The sequence below is a fragment of the Polypterus senegalus genome, chromosome 9 (assembly GCF_016835505.1).
Source record: "Polypterus senegalus isolate Bchr_013 chromosome 9, ASM1683550v1, whole genome shotgun sequence".
Classification (NCBI taxonomy): Eukaryota; Metazoa; Chordata; class Cladistia; order Polypteriformes; family Polypteridae; genus Polypterus; species Polypterus senegalus.
In genome coordinates, this window is record NC_053162.1 from 56,054,967 (window position 1) to 56,079,282 (window position 24,316).

A 24,316-nucleotide genomic window follows, 5' to 3' on the forward strand; every position below is an offset into this window, starting at 1 on the left:
CAAACACCACGTAGATAGCAAGCAAGTACGGGATTCAAAAAAGGATGCTGGATTCATGAGGCAATACAACTAACCACTGTGCCACCATCTTTTTTTCACAGAATAAATAAATCTACTAATGGACCACATAAAACAAAATCTCAGAGGAAACACAGATGTTATTTAAGGCTAATCAGAGTTACTTTACCTGATGCCAGATGAAGACAAATTGCCTTTGAATTTACTCTGGATTGGGATGGTTCATGTTTAAACACAGCTATATGCCCCATTACAGAGAATTAGCACACTTACACAATCAGAATATTAAAATGTATTTTTAAAATAATTCTTCATAAAAATGGTCAATATGTTTTTCATTTAAATTTGTTGGTTATAAAATCTTACTGCACATGAAAAATGTTCAAAATGATTTGTTTTTCTTCCTGACTCTACATTGACAAAAGCTGAAATTCCATTATGAGTGTGTAAGTTTTTCTGATATACAGTACATTGTGCCATGATCTAGACGAGATTAAGATTTTTGCATTTATCATTTCAACATTTGTTATTACATAATTAATTCATTATTATTGTCTTCTTTACATTTGCTTATGATTGGTCATGAGTTGATGACATCACCGGTCTTCCTTTATTGTGCAAACTGCGGCATGGATGTTACATTATTTCCAGTTGTCTCTAATTGGGAAACGGGAAGATCTTAGTTAAACACACATAATATCTTACTTAAAAGCAAGCTTCAGATTAGACAACATCTTTACTAACGATTCAAGAGTAATACAACTGGTACAGAATCTTTTGTATTTCTGACTTTGAAAATCTTTACCAGTTATTGAGTTTGATTTGTCATACTTTGCTTGTAAAATTAATCTACATCTCTGCTATTTGGTAAATCTTCTCAAGGCATGTAATTTCATTTTATTAGAAAGATCCCTCTATTTCTCTGTCACAAAGACTTTTTTTTTTCAATTCAGGCTATATTTCTTGACTATAATCAAAGCTTCCTGCTATGATTCCAGGATAGTTATCAGGTCCCTGTGACCTTGTCATTGGATAACAGCCTAGGAAAAAATCAATGAATGGAAACAGCTTTACATCTTTAGCCACACTCTACAAGTCGGTTATTTTCAGCCTGTTACACATGTCAGCCTAGCAAGTCTCGTACAGGGATTGTTTTCAGGCATGCACCAGGGGAACAGGAATGTGGCAACCCAGTTGATAGCATATTTCCATTTCATCACACAGCTCAGAGATATGTCAAAAGACAGCAACACAATACCTCCAACTTAGTACCTCCCGTTCAGGCTGATTAACAGCACCACCAACACAAGAAGTTAGCATCCTTTAACCATCTGAACTTATGGAAGTCACGTTATTTCAACAAACTTTCTGCCTTGCCTTTAAAAAATTGACAAAATAAACCAAGAACCCCAATTATTTATTTCCTTTCCATGTTAATCTTTTACATCAACATATTCAGAATAATTTCCTGTTTAAATGATATACCAGGTGAACCTTCAACAGCTAATAGACTACATTAAAGAACTTGAATAAAAAGGTCTGGAACTCCAACTAGAGGTGGCCAAACAGCATGAAACATGGAATCTGGAATTCTCTTTATTTTTTCTCCTTTGTCTTTTACAAGTCATATACTGCTTTCCATGAACGTGACAATCAGAGTGTAAATTTGGAAAGCAAAGTAAGTATTGCCATTTTTTTTAATGAGAAATTGCAATACATGTTAAATAACATGTCTTTATGCTAACCCTAATTTTATGTTCAGTTCATAAAATAGATGAGAGGGCAGCAGTAGCTCAGTCGGTAGAGCGGGTTGTCCAGCAATCGGAGGGTCGCAGGTTCGATCCTGGCTCCCGGCATGAGAATGCAGCTGTTGTGTCCTTGGGCAAGACACTTAACCTACCTTGCCTGCTGGTGGTGGTCGGAAGGATTGGTGGCGCCAGTGTTCAGCAGCCTCACTTCTGTCAGTGTGCCCCAGGGCAGCTGTGGCTACATAGTAGCTTATCATCACCAGCGTGTGAATGGGTGAATGACTGTTGTGTTGTAAAGCGCCTAGGGGGGTTCTTGAACTCTAGTTAGGCGCTATATCAAATACAGGCCATTTACCATTATACAAAATAAGCCATATGTTACGTTCAATAGTCAGACAGAAGTTATAAGTCTAATTAAGCATTCCCATCATATATCCATTACATTAGGAGTTCCATCTACTAGACACAGTGATCTCACATTAATGTGATCGCTAATCATTGTTTTAATCTTCTCAATGCTCATAATTTCATTTTATTGGAAAAATATCTCTCTCTCTTCCATGTATCAAACTCATGATCTTTACAAAATCTCTTTGGATATCATCAGTCCATCATCATGGGTATCCACTGCTGGATCTTGCCATTACTATCATGACAGGTCTGTCCCTAGCAATCAGCTTTCTTACTTCCATGGTTTTATGAAAAATGAAGGTTTGTAAGCACTCCCCACTTTCCCAGGAATAGTTCATTAATGGTGTGAAAGAAATAGCCGGACACACAATGAAGGTTTGGGGCAGCCACCTGTATATTTTGCCTTGCTGCAAAAGGCTTAAATTTTGTACTGAGGATGAGGGGTTTTTAGAGGAAGTGATGTCCTTTGGGCGTACTGGGATACAGGCAGGATTTCTTGTGTTTGGTCTGCAGAGAGAAAACACAGAGGTTCGGTGTAACCCACTGCCCCCTGGCCTGACATGGAATTGTCATTTGCTGGTTCCTTTGGTTGACTCCCAAACGCACATGTGTGACAATGTGTAGGTATATGCCCTACACAATTGCTGTCAATCCAGCTATATTGTGAACTTCTCAGTATAGCGCAGAGTTACAAAATATTGAAGTATATAGGAACATAAAAACACATAGTAGTTTTTTTAGTAGTAGTAATTAATTGACATTATAATAGTCTTTATTAGTAGAATGTCAGCCTGAGTACCTAGAATAAACTCAGGTGAACATGCAGACAAGCAGAAATGAAAAATATATTCTACAAAATCAAAAAACATGTGCCGTCCCAGCATTGGTTTGACTGAACTGACCAGTGTTATACAGTAAATTAGGCTGTTACATTTGAAATGTTAACATTCTCAATTTTAGACCAAAGTCTTCTCCTAAAATAAATTTAAGATATAACATGAAGACATAGTTGCTGATCATTAAGATCTATGTATTTATATTTAGGTTAACTTATTATATTATACCGTAATTTTATACAGTTTCCGAGCATAGGAAAACTGCTGCTTTTTAAAAACTTTTTATCTTAATTTACTAACATGTTGTCATTCTTTGCCCTTTTATTATTAAATAAACCACAATATCAGCTCTAGTAAAGAATGCACTGCTCATTATTTAAGCAATTATTTCCCAGAATGAGAGAACTAAATTAAGAAATAACATGTTTGTCATCCAAAGGCATAGATAGAAATTTTAATTTAGTGGCTCATCCGCCCACTTGCGTATAAGAACAATTTCTGTGCTGCACACACAGCCCCAGCAAAACTAGCAACAATTCAGCACCACCACCTCACCACTTTACATATGTGATGATCTCAAATGTATTTCTAAGAAAGGCAAAAATGATCGTAATGCCTTACTGTAACAGATCTAACCTGTTTTTTCCCCCTGACTGAGTTCTTCTAATTAGTTACAAAAATGCTCTTAAAAATTTAAGGAACAGTTCACCTCTTGTGATTCACATGGTTGTACAGAAATCAAAAGTAAACTGCAAAATGCTTTGCTTTCAATTAGTAGATGTATTTTACAAAGGCCTAATGGTGTGCATTGATTGAACAAATCCTTGTCACACTTTTTTAATATGGCAATAGTATCAAAGGAGGTAATTAATGAACTACCAGAGCATGCTGGCAAGTTGAAAAAAAACATGCCAACTAATGATTAGTGGAGGGAATAGTGAAATACTGTCATGAATATTATTGTTGGCTGTTAGGTTAAGACATATTAAATGTGATTAAGAATAACAGATTGTAGCATACTATCAAGTAATATACTGTATGCGTACATGCTTGTATATGTATTATTATAATACATACTATATTCTCAGATTATAAAACTTATGCATTACCTTTACAGATTTCCTTCTTAACTACTCATCTGTTTTGCTAAGAAACTATTGTTTGTCTGCATGAAATTAATCTGTAAGAAAATATGGATCAAATGAAATTTTTTTGAATCCTCCATTACCAGACCAATAAAGCTGTTCTATATATAAAAGTACAGTTAATTCATAAGTTGCAAAATAAAATCAATGGGAGACCTTTCAGTTTATCTACAGTGGGTTATTTAACCTGTTAACAGATAACTTCTGATTGTCTTATTTCTTCAGTATTTGGACCTCCAACAAGGGGTCTTGCAAGTTTATTTCTAGACAGAGAGTAGTGAAGGTCTCTGTTTTAATCAATGGAGACAAAAATGTAGAGATTTTTGAGAAGATTTATTCATGGCACAAGGTAAGAATCAACTGAGTCCAACGTAGGGTTCTCTTAGTCAAAAAGGCCAAAATAGGGTCATTAGCTAATAGCACTAGACATGTTCACACTGTACTGTACTGTCATCCTGTACGGTCAGGATTCAAAAAGTTTCTTGAAACTCTATGAGGCACCAGCACTCACTGTGACATCACCATGCTGCCTTTCAGCAAATCCAGTGTGATAACAGTTTGAATAGCCATTATGTGGTCAATACTTAATATTTCAAGAACCTTTGAATAACATACAATGTTCTTACAATGATTTCACATTCATAAATTAGATGAAAGATATTGCAGTTTCAAAGACCAGAGCTGAGCAGCTGTGGTCTTTAAAGTGGCACTATAGTAAAAGACTTTAATTCCAGCCAAATTCTTAATTAGAAACTAATTCTTGTAGTTAATAAAGCAGGCCATGTATTAGATATGCCTGTTGCCATTTCAAAATCTCAGAAATCCCTTCTAATGTATACTTAACATTAAGTTATAAGTCTTAGGTGTATATGACTAAATACATAAAAGTATTTTCATTTCTTCTTTTAACAACAAAGGTCTGTTAAACAACACACGGCCCCTTTAAAAGAAATTCAAACAGATATGCAGAAATGAAGGAAATGAATTGCTGCTGAAATGGAGTAATAGAAAAATCACTGCAAGAAATGACTGCATAATGCTGAAGAAAGTAGCAAAAAAAAACCAAACGGATGACTATTAGGAATCAGCAGACCCCTCTAATAATGATTGTCTCAATAGACTATAATAAGAAAAACACTGAAGATGTGTCATGTTTATGAGAGGGTTCCATGAAATAAACCAGTTCTGGTTTCTAGGAAAGAAAGAAAATGTGTTTCAGAGTACAAAGTGAGGTAAGTGTTGAACCTTTTGGTACAATTTCTCTGTATTATGTTGAGAGAAAACATTACATACTAACAACCAAGCCTTGGCAAAAAAGTGAAATTTGGTAGAGAGCATTATAGGCTATTATACTGCCTCCAAGCCTAGACAGTTTACAATCACTGAGTGAACAATTCTAATATTTGTCACAAAAATTCTGCAATAGAATATCCGATCATCTGTCTGTGATCCAAACAGCAAAAGAGTTGTGCACCATGACAATGACCCCAAACTCTGGAGGAAATCAACAACAAAGTGACTTAAACAAAAGAAATTTTGTATTTTTAGAAGAGCAAAATCAAAGTCCTGACCTCAGTGCTATTGAAATTCTGTGGCATGATCTGAAGCAAGCCGTTCATGCAAGACATCCTATAAATATAAATGAACTGAAACAGTTCTCTAAAGAGGAATTGGCCAAAATGCCCCCTAAATGCTGTGCAGGTCTGATTGGCAGCTACGGGAAGCATTTGTTTGAACTGATTGCTACTAAAGGGGGTTCCAGAAGTTACTAAATTTAAGAGTTCATATCATTTTTCTATCCTAGACTTTGAAAAGTTATACAGTACAGTATGTCCAATATACATAATGCAATGTACAATTTTGTGTGTTCTCTTTGTTTAATCAGTCTATTGCATCTATTATTATTTCATTGGTGAAGGTAAGGTCACATTTTAGGAGCCAGCATATTTTACACATTCGCACAGAAAACCAATACAGAATAACATAGGACAGTAGGCTGCATTATTGCATTTAGACTTTCTCTGTTGATTTTTTTTTTCATTCAATATTTTGCTTTTAGAACATGGACATCTGCAAATTTGCAGGACATCTTTCAGAAGTGAAATTTTCTGTAAAACACAAAATTAAGGAACATTGACAGAGACCTGTAGTTCTAATAGTGAGAGAGTTAAAATTAAACAGTATATTTGGTTGACATAAAACAGCAGTAATAGACATTAAACCATACATAACATCTATTTTCTTGATTTTATAATACTATATACTATATATATAACCCTGTCAGTTACTGATATATACCAATAAAATAATAAAGTTCAAGACCATATGGAGCAACCTGCTGCATGGCATATGATTTATGCTCCTTCCACATATAAATATGAGAACATTGCCCTGTTAACTTTATCCAGCAGTGCTGTCAGATTGGATCAATCTTCCTGGCATTTTGACTTGTTTTTGCTCATAGCCCTTCCCTGCAAATGAAAGGGGTTTTAAAGACACACATCTTAACCTCTTCACTAACTTAATCAAAACGCTAGACTTCCATAGAGTTTATAACTTAACATAAACTTGCTAATATTGCATTCATGCATATTGACTTTGACAAATAAAATACAACTGCTGCAAATGCACATCTACATTCTATAATTAAAATAAACTTCTCAAAGAAACACTTTAAAGGAATACTCCACCCAAAAATGAAATTTTGTATACATTATCTACCCCATATAATTTGTAGTGAGGATTAAGAAAATTTTTTAACCCCATGGTTTTCTGCAGACCTGAGGTAGTAGATATTCTGGTATAGCAGGAGTCTATGCTGGCCAACACTGAATAGCAGCTCACAATATAAAAAAAGTCTGTAATAAATCTCTCGTTACTCGTATCGCATAAACCACACATTAAGTCATGCTTGCTACAACCCAAATACATGTATACATTTACTAAAATATAGTTAAATAAACAACAGAAATGCATGAAAAGCTGGGGAGTTCCCCTCAGTGTTTCGAACATCCAGTTGCACAGATATTATATCGAGGAGCAGGGGGTCTGACGCCCCCTGTCTAGTTCGCCTATATGGTAGAGACTGCCCTGACTTTTGACCACTATTTATGGTTCTGTCTTTGGTTTTGACGATCACTTTACTGACTTCCTGGTTATGAAGACTGCCTGTCCCTCGTTTTATACCTTATCTCCTGGTGCTTTATAAATGAATCTGAAACACTGATATTTATCTAAATGAAATATTGGAATGGTTATTAGATAACTAAATGAGCTTGAACTAGTGAAAAGACTCCTGTGTTTTTTCAAATTCTCTATGTTCTTATGCACTTTCACATAATTTTCACCATGTTCTTTAAACTCTGTTTGTTCTCTTTTTCAAAGGAATGTTTCCCTTTTTCCATAAATTGCATACACTTGTGTCAACTAAATAGGAAGTTAGAATCTGCCCTATCGCAAGAAAATTCCAAAAAATGAGATTAAAGTCTAGTATTGCTGAAACTCATATGTGACTGTTGTATTTTATGATTTCTGAATATTTATGTCACTCTTAAGGTTTAAACTGTTAAACATACCGTGAAAACCTCACCCCTCAGAAGGAGCTCACTTTCATGAACTTCTCCCACCCTATCAATGTTAGCTAAAATTATGGAAACTAAGTGATATATTTGAGATTTTTTTTTTATTTTGTTGTTATTCATGGAATAGTTAGGGAATGCACTTTCTTTTTCAGTGTCATTTTGTTCTACTAATTGTATTATTTGTCTTATTCATAAAATCTGTGTATTTTAATATTGAAGCTTGAATAATACTAGTCTAAAATATAAAAGAGATGTATGCTGGATAATAAAGCAGTTTTTTTTTTGAATGGTGGTTAATCGTTTTGCATTTAAATCCTCACCATCAAATTATTGTAATATCCTTACATATAAAACCTGACAATCAAAGTATGTATTTCTTCCCCTTGTATTAGTGTTTTGAAATGGGATGTACCTAGCTGAAGTAGAATTTCTATAAATGTATAATTAGTTTAAACATTCAGAAAGTAATACATAATGATAGTGCTGTGTTTTATTTATTTATAAACCACAGGTTTTATACAGAAGCAAGCTTAGAGTATATTGGTTTTTAAATAATTTGGCACAAGAACTATTTTTTTTTCTTTCAACTACTTTCTTATCAATATAGTGCAGTAGTGAGATAAGACCTATATGCTGTGCACTCACTGTACATGGTATGCATTCAATTATGTAAATGATGTTAGAAGCAATAAATCCTTATTCTGGCTCAAAGTTTTCCTTTATTTTCTTAAACAAAATAGCAGCATTGCATTTAATTGGTGCCACTTATAATTGACATGAATATCAGGAGAATAAATGCAAAGTCAAAAAAAGCCTTCTTGAATGCCTACATAAAGGTAGGAAGTGAATATTTTAAACAGAATACTGTGTTTTCAGAGGAACCACAACATCAAACACATCAATACGTTCATTTTGGATATGTTATAAGATCATGAACTGTCTAAAGCTGTCAAATCAGGATTACCATTTTCTATGAAGTAAAAAAAGAGGACATCTTTTACAAAACCTGCCTTTATTTCCATACATCTATATATTCAGACTTTTTATATTCAGGAATGACTTTATATATTCATGAATGACTTTATATATTCAGACTTTGACATTATACAATATATTCCAGCTTTTATTTTATTTATTCAGAAATTACTTTATATATTTAGACTTTGACTTAACATATTCAGAAACAACTTTATATATTCAGAATCTGACTCTGGGGGGCAGCATTCCCCTGGTGGAGTTCACATTTGTACACCTGAATTATCACCTGAATTTGTAATCATCACCTGAAAAAGCAGTCTTTTCTACAAGGTGAAACTTTGTGTGTGATGTTTATACATAAACTTAATTTTATTGGAAGAAAATAAACTGATCTCATTTGGTTTTGTTCAAATTTACAGTGTATAGTCCACCATTTTCCTCATCAAAATACTAAATCATTAGAGGAAACATCTTCACTGTAAGATGAATGTGTGCATTGGTAACCAAACAACAAAAAGAAACCACTGTTTATCACAGTTTTAACTGCATGAGGAGAAATCACTGTAAGGAAAAATGTTCTTCATTAGAGCACTTGTACAGTCTGTTGATTTATACCTACTATGATGTTTTACACTATTAAAGACTTGCACTAATTATTTCCTCACCAGGATGCATGATGAAGTTTGTGATCTTCGACAATCTATTTTCACTTTGAACGTTCTGTTTTGCTGTTTCTACGTGTGGTTCAAAATCTAGAGCATATTTGTTTGCAACTGAAACAAACGTGCTGACACTACACACGGTACATTTTGTCTCAAATTCATTGTGGTCATTCAAAAAGAGCTATGTTTTTATGTAAATTTGCATTTATGCTTTGTTTTCTTTTCTCTATGGAAACCCAAACTCACCAGCACTCCAAAAAAAGTTTACAGTACCTAAAGAACACTCAGATCTGCAGATCATATTATGCTGTTTGGTTTGTATCCGCTTTGTATGAATGCATCCAAATTCCAGCATGACTGTGCACCACCAGGGATGCCAAAGACTACAACTGACATGACCTCCTAAAGCTAAACAAACTTTGAGAGTCCATGTTATGTTATCTTGCAGAATTTGATAATTTGTCAGTGAAAATCCAGACAAGAGGACCTGTGCAGGTAAAAATAGACATATTGTAACCCTGTGTCAAATGTTTAAAAAAATATCCACCCATAACTTTTAGTTTCAGTTCGATTACAGATGGAGTAGCATCAGTCTCCAATGTAGAATTTTCTCACATATTCTACAATATTCGAACACATGGAGCCATTCCTGAATTGTCAATCATCTTCACTGCATGTTTCTGGGATGTGGAAAAAAAGTGCAACACAAACACAGGAAACACATGCAAAATTTAGGTTCAAATCGTGTCCTGTTTAAAGTCTAAGTGGAGTAAAAATTATTATTAAGTAAGCTTTCATTAGTTAGTTTGAAATAAATACCACACACGGCTTTTTGTTTAATGTTGACCTACTGATATTTACCATTTAGTCAGTAGGGGGCGCTATTGCTCCCTTGAACCCTCAGGTACCACGCCAAACACCAAGTAAAACTCCAATAATTCTTATTTTTATTATAATAATGTGCACCAAGCACCCTCCACTCCACACTACTACCATACAATAATTCAATCAACAATCCTCCACTCCCAGACGCGTTGCCCTTTTACCACCCAGCTCAGCTCGTCATCTGGGAGTTCCCATGGTCCTTTTATATCTCCTGACCCGGAAGTGAATCCACCATACATTCCATGAGATTCCCTATTACTTCCGGGTCAGCTATAAAGTCTTTATCTTCTCACCAGAAGCACGTCATTCCTACTGTTTACCTGTCCAGGATGTATTTCTGGGTTATAGGGCACATAGCACTCCCCAAGCCTCCATATAGCGGCTCCTGGTGGCCTCCTTGGTATCCAGCAGGGCTGTTGATAAAAACTACAAGATCCATGAGGCTCTACTGGAATTCAGGGAATCTCTATAACGCTGGGAGGGCTCCATCTGGAGGCTTGGAGGTGTGGTCCGGAATATATGGCTGGCCATCCTTCACACCATATATACTCACGTTTAAGTTCTGCGGATAAGTCGGGACTTGATTTTATCGTAAAATTTCCAGTATTTTACAATTTTGGTCGTATAATTCAAATGCAGTAAACTGACACTTTTGGTCCAAGAGATTATGATATGCTAACGCCCACCTGAGACAGTAACCATGGAGCACACTGCCTTTTTTTTCTATGTATTGTGCCTATGTGACCACACAGTAATAAAAAAAGTATTCCAAAGCAACGTTTGCACTGTTTTGTGGTTTTTGTGTCTCACACCCTCATACACCTCATGCATTCTTTATCTACGATGGAGCGTTCGATCAGAAGAAAATATGAAGCTGATTTTAAATTAAAAGTTGTTGAAGTGGTGAAAGAAATTGGTAACTGAGCTGTTGCAACAAAATTCAATGTGTCTGAGAAACTGGTGCGAGATTGGAGGAAGTAACAAGATGTAAAAAAAATGTGTAGGATATTTGAACAGGCATATAAGTTGGGGTCTGATTTTATGATTGATTTTTCAAGTTTTAAGACCCCAAAGGTTTGCTTCTGACAGAACCTAATACACAACATAAACTGTTCAGTAAATTACACTAAACATTTTGAAATTTCCAAATACTATGTGGTAATTTGTGTGGACTGTCTACAGCATTTAAATGTTTTACATAAAAGAAATGAAGATTACTTAAACCATGATTTAAAAGTCTTTAATAACATTAAAATACACATTTCTACACCCACTTCATCCAACTGAGAATTACGGGGCAGCCAGCATCTATGTTGTACTAATGTTATAATGGCAGGAACTACTCCAAACTTCATGACAATCAGTCAAATGCAGGGGTAGCAATAACCGCACTCATCAGCACAATGGCAATTCTGCACTGCTAGTTAAGCTCCCATGATCCTAGTAGAGTATACAAATAATTAGAACATGATTGGCAGATTAATATGAAAAAATTTAAAATAAATTGCTTTAATGATTTAAAAATTATTCAAAATGTATGGTATATTGTATTCTATTTTAAAATTTTGACATATGATGATAACTCTGTAATTTTCTCTTTTCGGTGAATTTTAAATAAAATAAAGTTGTCCTGATCTCCTTTCCTACTGTAATTTTAAGGTTTTTTCACTAATAAATAATATAAAAATCAAATAAAAAAGTCTTCATATCATATATGTGTAAATAATATTATAACGCCAGGTAACAGATAATAAAAATTATTTAGATTACCAGTGAATTGTGAACTGCAATTTTGTGACTTATTTTGCACATTGGAATTTCTAACGCAATGTTTTATTGTGGTTTTTAGGGTCATTATTGACGTTTGTAAAGACTACAGTGAAATTGTTGCTAGCATGTGCTGATCAACATGCAACAAATCGACTCTCACCAGTGCCTGTGAACAGAGATAATTTACCTCAAAGCCTCTGTCTTTCTTACCTGAAAAATCTCAATATTTGTATTTCTTATGATTAGACTGATTTTTGAAGAAACCCAAAATATAATAAACATTACAGGTCCAACTATTCATTAATCCATTTTCGAGTCCTGTATGCTGTGTACAAATTATTTTGTATCTCTTAGGGCAATTTTCTTTTTGTTCTTATGCATTTTTTATTTACATGAGCTCCACTCATTCCTTTTGAGTTGTGCCTTACAAATTCTCCATCAAATTCAAGTGGTATGCCATAAAAATTATTAAAAGATAGACTGGTCCACACTTCACATAGGAAGTTAGAAGTTTACTCCTTGAATCAACATCTTTCCAGGGATGTCTGCTGTCTTTCATCTCTGTTCTGTCTAACTCTCTATAAGCATACCATAGCTACCGGCTGGTTGACAGTTATCTTAATTACTCATGTGCATAGTCTTTATGCTTAATCATCATAATGTGAGCAGTGCTTTAAGGAATTATTTACTGCTTCTACTGCATTGTGCCCATTTCCCTTTGAGATTCAAAAGGAATCATTCAAAGATGGTGAACATATTTAGTTAAAGATGTGTAAAGCAACTGAAAGTGTGATTAATTAATTTAGCCAAATTGAATAGGTTTTTTTCTGGATAGTAATTTGTGCACCATTTGAAGGTATTTATTTGTTTTGTCTTGGTAGAGTAATATTTTACTCTACTTTCCATTTTTGTATCATTAATATGTGGCCTTTGTCAGAATGCCTCATATCTCAAGAACTTACAACTGTTTATAAGGTACTATAGTATATAACTTCTCCTCACCTTCCCTTCTACATTTATAACCTCGGGAAATTAGGTGTAGTAAAAGACAAGCAGGAGTTAAGTTTCAATTTAAATGTATTATTAATTATATTCATAAATAATAACAATATGCAAAGTACATTTGAATATTGGCAATCGTACAACCTGATAAATGCTGATGTATAGCTTCAGGCGGCACACAGACCTGATAGTTACTTAAAATGTCTCTAGTTAAGTCCTCATTTTTGGTCAGCTCTCTTCAGAACAGGCCACATGCCTGTCTCAATATGGCTGCCGAGCTGTGCTCTACATTGTGCTGTCCTTTTTCAGTTCATGGTGTGAGATGCTCCTCTATCTATCTATCTATCTATCTATCTATCTATCTATCTATCTATCAGAAGGTGCATACTAATTCAGTGTGAGCAGGAACATTCAAGAATTAAACTGAATAAAAAAAATTGACATCCACAGTCATTCTCAATCACGCATACCACTCACATCCACAGTTTTCCCAGTCTTGTTCGTGCACAAGATCTGACACGGTTTTCAAATAAAAAGGGGGTGTAACAAAACAAGTTTGTTTCTTATACCACATCTTTATATGAAAACTGCGTCAGATCCGGGGTTGGTCAGAGATAGAGTGCAAGGTAAAGCAAGCAAATTTATAAATTTTCTGTCCAACCCCTGCAGCTAATAGGGCGTCATGGTACTTAAAGTCTATTGATATAAGCCAATTCCAAACAGCCATACTTCAGACCAATGGGGCACAGAAAGCCTTTCACACCTGCCCTCCAAAACTGTTTGTTGACATGAAGTTTGCCAGCTAAGCAGTCTGGCTTTCCTGCGGGGGTTGATTGAGAAAGCCCTGCAGAGAATCTCTTACCAAACTTGTCTGAGGCACTTCCCCCAACCTTGTCGTAAAATTCACTATCCTGACTTAGTCCAAGTGGATAAACATGAATTGCTTATCACTAATGAAATACTAATATTACATTGTTTTGCCTAAGTTACAAATAAAGACATACAAAATATTTATCAACTTGTATGTAAAATTTCACACCACAAAATTACTTTAAAAAATGATTGCTTGAATATGGAGCTGCACACTAAATGTGACTATTTATTATCTCCTGTCACAGAGCTTTAGAGTTGGTGAAGGTATTTTGTTCTGAAAATTCTTTTTGCTACTTTTAAGTGGTTTTAATCAGCTTCCTTGATGATTGCATTCAGTAGTACTGAATACAGGGTGGAAGAATGTATGTAGGGATACACTTATAAAATCAACACATAGTACTTCATAAAGAATATATTTTGGGATAGCATTATGGCTTCTGTCTGCATGTTCTTTCCATGTCTGCAGGTTAGTTTGGCAATCCCCATTAGGCTCAGTGTGTGTGTGAGACTGCAATGAACTGGTGCATTGTCTAGAAATTATTCCTGCTTTCACCCAGTGCTACTTGAATAGGCTACATCCTTCTATAATTCCTAAATTGGATTATGCCTTTTTGAGAATAATATGTTATATTGTTATAGCCAACAGTAGAAGTGAAAAGTGAGCTGCTCATATTCTTACTATTTTAGAATAAAAACATATATTTGATTCCAGTCTGTAACTGCCAGTGTAATTTATGATACTTGTAAAGGTTAGCTTTATTCTCTTTTTTATTCAGTTTTATTCTCTCAGCCGAGTTCACAATCCCAACTCCCCCAACCCCCAAATCATGAGTTAACATTCGATCTGGCACTTACATACAAAGGACGGTGCATGTGCCCAGAACATTAACATTTATATGTTACTTACATAAAATCCAGATCAAATGTTATTTTCCCATTTACCTTTATTTATTTACTTACTTCCTACAGTCACAAGTAGAGTGCAGAGCTTCCTATGTACATATACAAAGTACAGCGATGGCAAAATTGCATTTTTGATCCTATGTAGAACCGTTGTCATGATTTGAGAAATAAGAAAGCAGGTTACGGTAGGCACTATAAATTTACAGCAGCTGTTACAGACACAAATCAAATGTATGTTTTTATTGTATAATATTAACAATAAGAGCAGCTCTCTACTCAAAATGATAAACTTGAGAAGCTACCAGCATCAAACCCAGAAGCTCTTGATTGGGAGGCAGCAGTTCTTAGCATTTCACCACACAAGCTGGCGTATCAACTGCCAAACTGTAACCTGCTTTTTTTTTCTTTGGTTATATTCTTGAATAAAAGCGCACTTGTTTTGTTATATTTGAACCCTTTGTGAAAGTGTTTATTTGATTTTTGGACTTCAGGCTTCACACCTTATACACATATCATAAAGACGGTCCTTGGGTGTGTGTGGGAACTATTAACATTTGAATCTAATGATTGTATATAGCGCGGAACTGACCTCTCTGTACTATCCTGGCCTCTGCATCTCCTAGAGTTCAAAAGAAATACCAACATGCAGCACATGTGGACACAGGCCAAGATAGGAAAAAAAAAAAAAATTAGTGCAACAATGTTTTCCAAAATGTACAATACAAGTCATAAAATAAATTATTCTAAATGTCATATACCTGTCTCTCTTTTTTGTCAGTGCTTCTTTGACATCATGGATCACTTATTTCCAGTGCCGCATCTGAGTGGCAGCCTTTCCAGCAGCTCCGTATATGACTTTATCTTTTTACCTTTTTATCTCTATTTTTCTCTATTTCACTGATCACTTCTACCACTTTCTTTTATGTGGAATTGCTCCCTGGACACATTTTACTATTTTACTACTTGACATGGATTTTTACACTCAGAGAATCGCCTATTCAAGTAGTCAGCTTAAAGCACTGAGAAGAAATGCTTATGCCGGTGTGGTTCCTTATTTACCTGACGAGGTAAGAAGACGATATCGGGCAGCCGAGCAGGCGCAAAGATAAAAGATAAGATTAAATCGAGACAACTTGAGAGAAAATGGCGTTATAAACCGTCGGTGCCTTATGTGATCCTGGGAAATGTGAACTCACTACCAAATAAGATCGACGAACTGGCTGTGCTGGTGAAAAATGTCAGAACCTACAGAGAATGCAGCTTGCTGTGTTTTAGTGAAACGTGGCTAACAACTACCATCCCAGATGCTAACGTGGAGCTACCCGGTTTAACACAGTTAGAGCGGACAGAGACGCAAGTACCTGCGGAAAGAAGAAAGGAGGAGGACTCGCTCTCTATGTCAATACAAAGTGGTGCAACTCAGGACATGTAAACGTTAAAATCTCCACTTGCTGCAGGGACATGAACTGTTGGCCGTAAGTCTGCGTCCCTATTACTTGCCCAGAGAGTTTGGACACGTGATTGTTGTTATTGTTTACATCCCCTCAAGCGAACGCGAGATGGCGAGTGACATCATCCATTCCGCAGTTGCTAAGTTACAAACGCAGCACCCTGAGGCACTTGTGCTAATCGCTGGAGACTTTAACCATGTAGCTGGACAAAACATTACCTGCCTTCTCCCAGTATGTGGATTGTAACACTCGGGAAACAGGACTATCGACCTACTGTATGCAAGCGTTAAAGAGACGCATACCGCGCCACCCCGCTGCCTGCGCTTGGGAAAGCAGATCATAACCTGGTTCTGCTTCAGCCTCAATACAAACCAAGAGTGAGGGCTACCTACAACTACACGCTCATTCAGGAAGTGGTCCCTGAGGCAGAGCAGGCTCTGAGAGACTGCTTTGGAACTACAGACTGGGATATATTGCTTGGGTCACATAGTGAGAACATTGAAGAGGCTGTTGAATGCACAACTGATTACATCAACTTCTGTATGGACATTGTAGTTCCAGTAAGAACAGTATGCTGCTATGCTAACAACAAGCCATGGGTTACAAGTGACATCAAGGGCCTTTTGAACCAGAAGAAAAGGGCTTTTAAAGGTGGTGATCAGCATGAGCTCAAGCGTGCAGAAGGAACTCGAGTCCAGCTCAGGGCGGCAAAGAGCAGTACAGGAGAAAGCTGGAGCAGAAGTTGCAGAACAACAGCATGAAGGAAGTGTGGGATGGGATGAAGATTATCACTGGCTGCAGCTCAAGCGGGTGCCGCCATCGAGACAGACGTGGAGAGAGCAAACCAAATGAACAACTTCTTTAATAGGTTTGATCACAGTAACCCACTCTCACCTCGAGTACTGCATCCTCCAACCATCCTTCTGCTGATACCAGCATAGGTGAGACATCCCCACCCACAATTACAGCAGCCCATGTGAGCAGAGAGCTGAAAAGACTTTGTGCCAGCAAAGCAGCGGGTCCAGATGGTGTATCGCCACGACTGCTGAAGGCCTGTGCGTTGGAACTGGGGAGTCCTCTACAGCGCATCTTCAACCTGAGCCTGGAACAGGGAGAGTCCCAAGGCTTTGGAAAACATCTTGTATCACCCCTGTCCCAAAGGTATCACGTCCTAGTGAGCTGAATGACTTCCGCCTGTTGCTCTGACGTCACATCTGATGAAGACCATGGAGCGGCTGCTGCTTCACCACCTGAGGCCACAGGTCCGCCACGCCCTCGACCCTCTGCAGTTCGCATACCAGGAGAAGGTGGGAGGAGGATGCCATCATCTATATGCTACACGATCCCTCTCCCACCTGGACAGAGGCAGTGGTGCTGTAAGAATTATGTTTTGGACTTCTCTAGCGCCTTCAACACCATCCAACCTCTGCTCCTTAGAGACAAGCTGACTGAGATGGGAGTAGACTCACACCTGGTGGCATGGATTGTGGACTATCTTACAGACAGACCTCAATATGTGCGTCTTGGGAACTGCAGGTCTGACATTGTGTTCAGCAATACAGGGCGCCACAGGGGACTGTACTTTCTCGGTCCTGTTCAATCTATATACATCAGACTTCCAATATGACTCGAGTCCTGCCACGTGCAAAAGTTCGCTGATGACACTGCTATTGTGGGCTGCATCAGGAGTGGGCAGGAGGAGGAGTACAGAAAGTTAATCAAAGACTTTGTTAAATGGTGCGACTCAAACCACTTACACCTTAACACCAGCAAGACCAAGGAGCTGGTGGTGGATTTTAGGAGGCCCAGGCCCCTCATGGACCCTGTGATCATCAGAGGTGACTGTGTGCAGAGGGTGCAGACCTATAAATATCTGGGAGTGCAGCTGGATGACAAATTGGACTGGACTGCCAATACTGATGCTCTATGTAAGAAAGGTCAGAGCAGACTATACTTTCTGAGAAGGTTGGCATCCTTCAACATCTGCAGTAAGATGCTGCAGATGTTCTACCAGACGGTTGTGGCGAGTGCCCTCTTCTACGCGGTGGTGTGCTGGGGTGGCAGCATAAAGATGAAAGACGCCTCACGCCTGGACAAACTTGTTAAGAAGGCAGGCTCTATTGTAGGAGTAAAGTTGGACAGTTTAACATCTGTAACTGAGCGACGTGCATTAAGCAAACTCCTGTCAATCATGAATAATCCACTGCATCCACTGAATAGTGTCATCTCCAGGCAGAGGAGTAGCTTCAGTGACAGACTTTTGTCACTGTCCTGCTCCACTGACAGACTGAGGAGATCGTTCCTCCCCCACACTATGCGACTCTTCAATTCCACCCGGGAGTAAATGCTAACATTAATTTTATTTTATTTTTTCATTTTTTCATTTTTCATTTTATTACTATTTAATAATATTGTTTCTTTGTGTCAGTGTACTGCTGCTGGATTGTGTGAATTTCCCCTTGGGATTAATAAAGTATCTATCTATCTATCTATCTATCTATCTATCTATCTATCTATCTATCTATCTATCTATCTATCTATCTATCTATCTATCTATCTATCTATCTATCTATCTATCTATCAGAAGGTGCATACTAATTCAGTGTGAGCAGGAACATTCAAGAATTAAACTGAATAAAAAAAATTGACATCCACAGTCATTCTCAATCACGCATACCACTCACATCCACAGTTTTCCCAGTCTTGTTCGCGCACAAGATCTGACACGGTTTTCAAATAAAAAGGGGGTGTAACAAAACAAGTTTGTTTCTTATACCACATCTTTATATGAAAACTGCGTCAGATCCGGGGTTGGGGGGCATAGCTTGAATGTAAGAGAATAAAACTGAAAAAAACCCTGCTAACTTTAACTATAAATTTACAAATCAAATGTATGTTTTTATTGTATGATATAAACAATAAGAGCCGCTCACTACTCAGAATGGTAAATTTGGGAAGCAGCTGATATCGAAACCACAATCTCTTGATTGGAAGGCAGCAGTTCTTAGCATTCCACCCCGCAAGAAACGTCCACTCATATATAAGAACAACGCAGCTGTACCAGGTGTAAAGGAGAAAGATGGCACCATTTGAGTACAGGATGAAGTCCGGCATCATCTTGCCAATTACCTGTCCTTGAAAGAAACAGCATGGCTTTCAGAGCTCGCCAATGCTACACCGTCCACATCTAAACACTAGCGTGGTGTATGTGGCCAAAAAAAGTCTAACTGCATTCTCGTACCACTGTTCGCATACTAAAGTGTTAGCAGGAATTTTTCATGGCATTACACGTGTAATTCGTGAGAATTCCCTTGTCGATCAAACAGAGGAAGCTCTGCAGCCTACTTGTGACTTTACGCTGTAGGAAGATAAGTAAATAAATCAAGATAAGTAACATTCGATCTGGCTTTTATATAAGTAAAATATAAATGCTTCTTATGTAAAGACCATCAAAAAACATAATCACAAACAGGAGTTTGCACAATACGCTGGCGAGCTCTGTAAGCGGTGCTGTTTCTCTGAAGGACAGGTGATTGGCAGAATGACGTTGGACCTGTATCAAAACGGTGCCATCTTTCGCCTTTATGCCTGGTGCAGCTGCATTGTTTTTATATGTGAGTGGACGTTTCTTGAGGGGAGGGCTTCAGTTCTCTTTCTCCAATCTGAGTTCACCTCTGTTATAGCACGTCTTTATTTGAAAACAGCAATGTCAGATTGGGGCGAGCTTGAACACGACAGAGAGAATAAAACATGCTAAACTTTACAAGTACCATATGCTTACACCAGCTGTCACAGACTCAAATCAAATGTATGCTTTTATTGTATAATAGTAACAATAAGAACAGCTCACTACTCAATACGTTTATTTTGGGAGACATTAACACTAGAATTACCAGAGCCTACGAAAAAACTCGTAATTCCGTCCCACCTTAAACTGCTTCTTAAATCCCTTCACACCTCTCCGCCAGGGTCCTTTGTCTTCTAAATGTGCTGATAAAGAGAAGCTCGGAGCAGCCGGCTATTCCATCCCCCCACCAATTTAGAACGTGCACGAACTTCTCTCAGCTCATGCCTTGATTGAGTATCTGGGAGTGAAGTGGAGTTTTAGAGTGGAAATAATAGATCGTTGTTTGGAACACACGCATTTCATGTCTGTTCAGTTTCTACAGTAATCTGTGTCAACACATTGTTAAAACAGAAACGTTTTTTTATATTCTAGTAGTAGATGACAAAATGTAGGCATAAACTATATAATGTATGAAGCCTGAAGTCCAAATAGCAAAGAAACATTTTCACAAAAATAACACAATTGCGCTTTTATTCAAAAATATAACTGCAGAAACAAAAAGCCGCCTTAACATGCGACATTGACACCAGTTTACTATAACTACCTCCGTGGTTCAATAGACTCAGCCTCTGCTTGGGAATCAAGGGGTCACGAGTTCGATTCTGCGCCCCTCCGTTTTGAGAAGTAAACTGCTCTTATTCTTACTGTTTTAGAATAAAAGCATACATTTGATTTCAGTCTATAACAGCCGGTGCAATTTATGATCCTTGTAAAGGTTAGCTTTTTTTTTTTATTCACTTTTCATTATCTCAGTCGCGTTCAGAATCAATCCATACAACCCCATCTGACACGGCTGTTTTCACTAAAGACGCGCTTATAGCTCTGCAGTGTACCACGATGCATACTAACGCAAACACCCCCACCCGGTTCTGACACACAACGCTGGCGAAGCTGCCTTCTTCGTATCTCACCGCCACTTGCTTTTCTTTTTATTCAGTTTTATTGAGTGTCCCCGCATGTTGCTGTATGCTTTTTCTTTTGTACTCCAGGACATGCAGAGGAAAGAATGGTAAAGACCAGTAACTTCGGCGCTATATGCAATCATCAGACACTCCCCATCTGCCCGTGTCGCTCAAACACAGGAACATATATTGGTGTAAAAGTATAACAAAAGTGCACTTTTATTCAAGTGCACTTTTTCCATCGCCTTTTCCTGTAAGAAGCAGTGTACACACTTCTCTCTATGCTGTGGTTTCTATTACACACCTGAAAGAAAGAGACAATACATGTGAACATATCCAGCATACAGCAACATGCGGGACTGGCAGGAACACTCAATAAAACTGAATAAAAAGAAAATCAAGTGACGGTGAGATACGAAGAAGGCAGCTTCGCCAGCGTCTGTGTGTCAGAACCGGTGGGGGGGCGTTAGTATGCATCGTGGTACAACGCAGAGCTATAGCGCGTCTGTATTCTGTTTCTTTTGTACTCCGGGCACGCAGAGGAGAGAATAGTAAAGAGCAGTAAGTTGGCGCTATATGCAATCATCAGACACTCCCCATCTGCCCGTTGTTTTGTTATACTTTTCAATACTTTTATACTGCTCAAACGGGCATGCTCAAAAATACACGTAATGCCACGAAAAGTGCACGCAGACACTTCATTTCGCAAACAAAACAAGTGCACTTTTATTCAAAACTATCTGTATAACCGAAGAAAAAGAAAGCAAGTTACAGTAGGCGATTGATACGACAGCTTGCATGGTGCAATGCTAAGAAGTGCAGATTTTCATTCCGTGCTATATAAAATCATCACATTCAAATATTAACAGTTCCCACACACCCAAGGACCGTCCTTCCTACATTTACGACACGTGTACTTGTTGCCGTGTACACACCTCTCTGTGCTATGGTTTCTATTACACTGAATGAGCACCTGACACTGTACTTTCTTCCCTGGGGGAAGGTCCCGCATCAGAGAATTTCCAGTTCCTGCATAAATTCACACCCGATCTGACGCTGTTCGCTTTCAAATAATATTGCATTAGTGCGATTATATTTTCACATATATTGTCTCTTTCTTTCAGGTATGTAATAGAAACCACAGCATAGAAAGAAGTGTGTACATTGCTTCTTACAGGAAAAGGCGATGGAAAAAGTGCACTTGAATAAAAGTGCACTTTTGTTATACTTTTACACCAATATATGTCCCTGTGTTTGAACGACACGGGCAGATGGGGAGTGTCTGATGATTGCATATAGCGCTGAAGTTACTGGTCTTTACCATTCTTTTCTTTGCATGTCCTGGAGTACAAAAGAAAAAGCATACAGCAACATGCGGGGACACTCAATAAAACTGAATAAAAAGAAAAGCAAGTGACGGTGAGATACGAAGAAGGCAGCCCAGCGCTTGTGTGTCAGAACCGGGGGTTTTTGGCGTTAGTATGCATCGTGGTACACTGCAGAGCTATAGCGCGCCTTTAGTGAAAACAGCCGTGTCAGATGGGGTTGTATGGATTGATTCTGAACGCGACTGAGAGAATGAAAAGTGAATAAAAAAAAGCTAACCTTTACAAGGATCATAAATTGCACCGGCTGTTACAGACTGAAATCAAATGTATGCTTTTATTCTAAAACAGTAAGAATAAGAGCAGTTTACTTCTCAAAACGGAGGGGCGCATGATCGAACTCGTGACCCCTTGATTCCCAAGCGGAGGCTGAGTCTATTGAACCACGGAGGTAATTATAGTAAACTGGTGTCAATGTCGCATGTTAAGGCGGCTTTTTGTTTCTGCAGTTATATTTTTCAATAAAAGCGCAATTGTTTTATTCTTGTGAAATTGTTTCTTTGCTATTAGGACTTCAGGCTTCATACATTATATAGTTTATGCCTACATTTTGTCATCTACTACTAGAATATAAAAAAACGTTTCTGTTTTAACAATGTGTTGACACAGATTACTGTAGAAACTGAACAGACATGAAATGCGTGTGTTCCAAACAACGATCTATTATTTCCACTCTAAAACTCCACTTCACTCCCAGATACTCAATCAAGGCATGAGCTGAGAGAAGTTTGTGCACGTTCTAAATTGGTGGGGGGATGGAATAGCCGGCTGCTCCAAGCTTCTCTTTATCAGCACATTTAGAAGACAAAGGACGCTGGCGGAGAGGTGTGAAGGGATTTAAGAAGCAGTTTAAGGTGGGACGGAATTACGAGTTTTTTCGTAGGCTCTGGTAATTCTAGTGTTAAGACTCGAACCCAGGATCTTCTGAATAGGAGTCGGCAACTCTAACCGCTGTACTACCAAAGAAGACAGGATGACAAGCAACACTAACCTGATTTATTTAACTTTTGTAAAAGTGCTTATTTGATATTTAGACTTCAGTCTTCACACATTTTACACTTCACGTATACATTTTATTGTTAGTAATAAAACATGGAAAAAGTTTGTCTTTTAGGTTCGTGTTCAACATTTCCTGTCATCCTACACCTACACAGATCTTTGTTAACACGGAACACACGTGAAATGCATATGTTCCAAATAACGATATATTTTTTAGCCTAGGTACCTGACTCACTGATAAACAAGACTTCAGTTGGGAGACGTTTTTGTAGTTTCTCCAGCGGTGGGGCGGATGGTATAGCAGGCAGCTTGCTGATTGGGATTATCAACACATTTACAAGACAAAAGAGCTTAATGGAGATGTGCAAGTGGATTGAAGGTGGGCCGAAATTACGAGTTTTCTCGTAAGCTTCGGTAATTCTAGAATTAATGGAATTTGATTTTGACATTTTCTAAGGAACTATGCCCTACCAGAGTTGTATTTTTTTCTGGCCTTAATTTGTTTTTTATTAAATTACCATTTATTTATGTTAACTTCATTACATGAGCACAGCCAAAAAGGAAATACTAAGGATTGAAACCAAGAAGGTGGAGAGTAGGGAAAAAGTTAACTCATAGTCAGAAACAGTCCAGGGGAAAAGATAGGCCAGAAAGTACCAAATGGCAAATAGAATGTGTAAAACAAGAAACATGGTAAATTAAGTCAAGGTTCTCACTAAATCTTCTTGGAACAATTTTTTAGATTATTTCTACTACTTGGAATAAAGAAATAAAGAGTTATAATTTGATCCAACACATGGATGTCAAAAGCTTAGTAATACAATTTTATATTAGCCTTGAGAGAGCTTCCATCTCATTCATCTGCTTGACTTAATGACTAAAAGTGGATGATGCCTGCCAAGGTTCTGTATAAAGTCTGG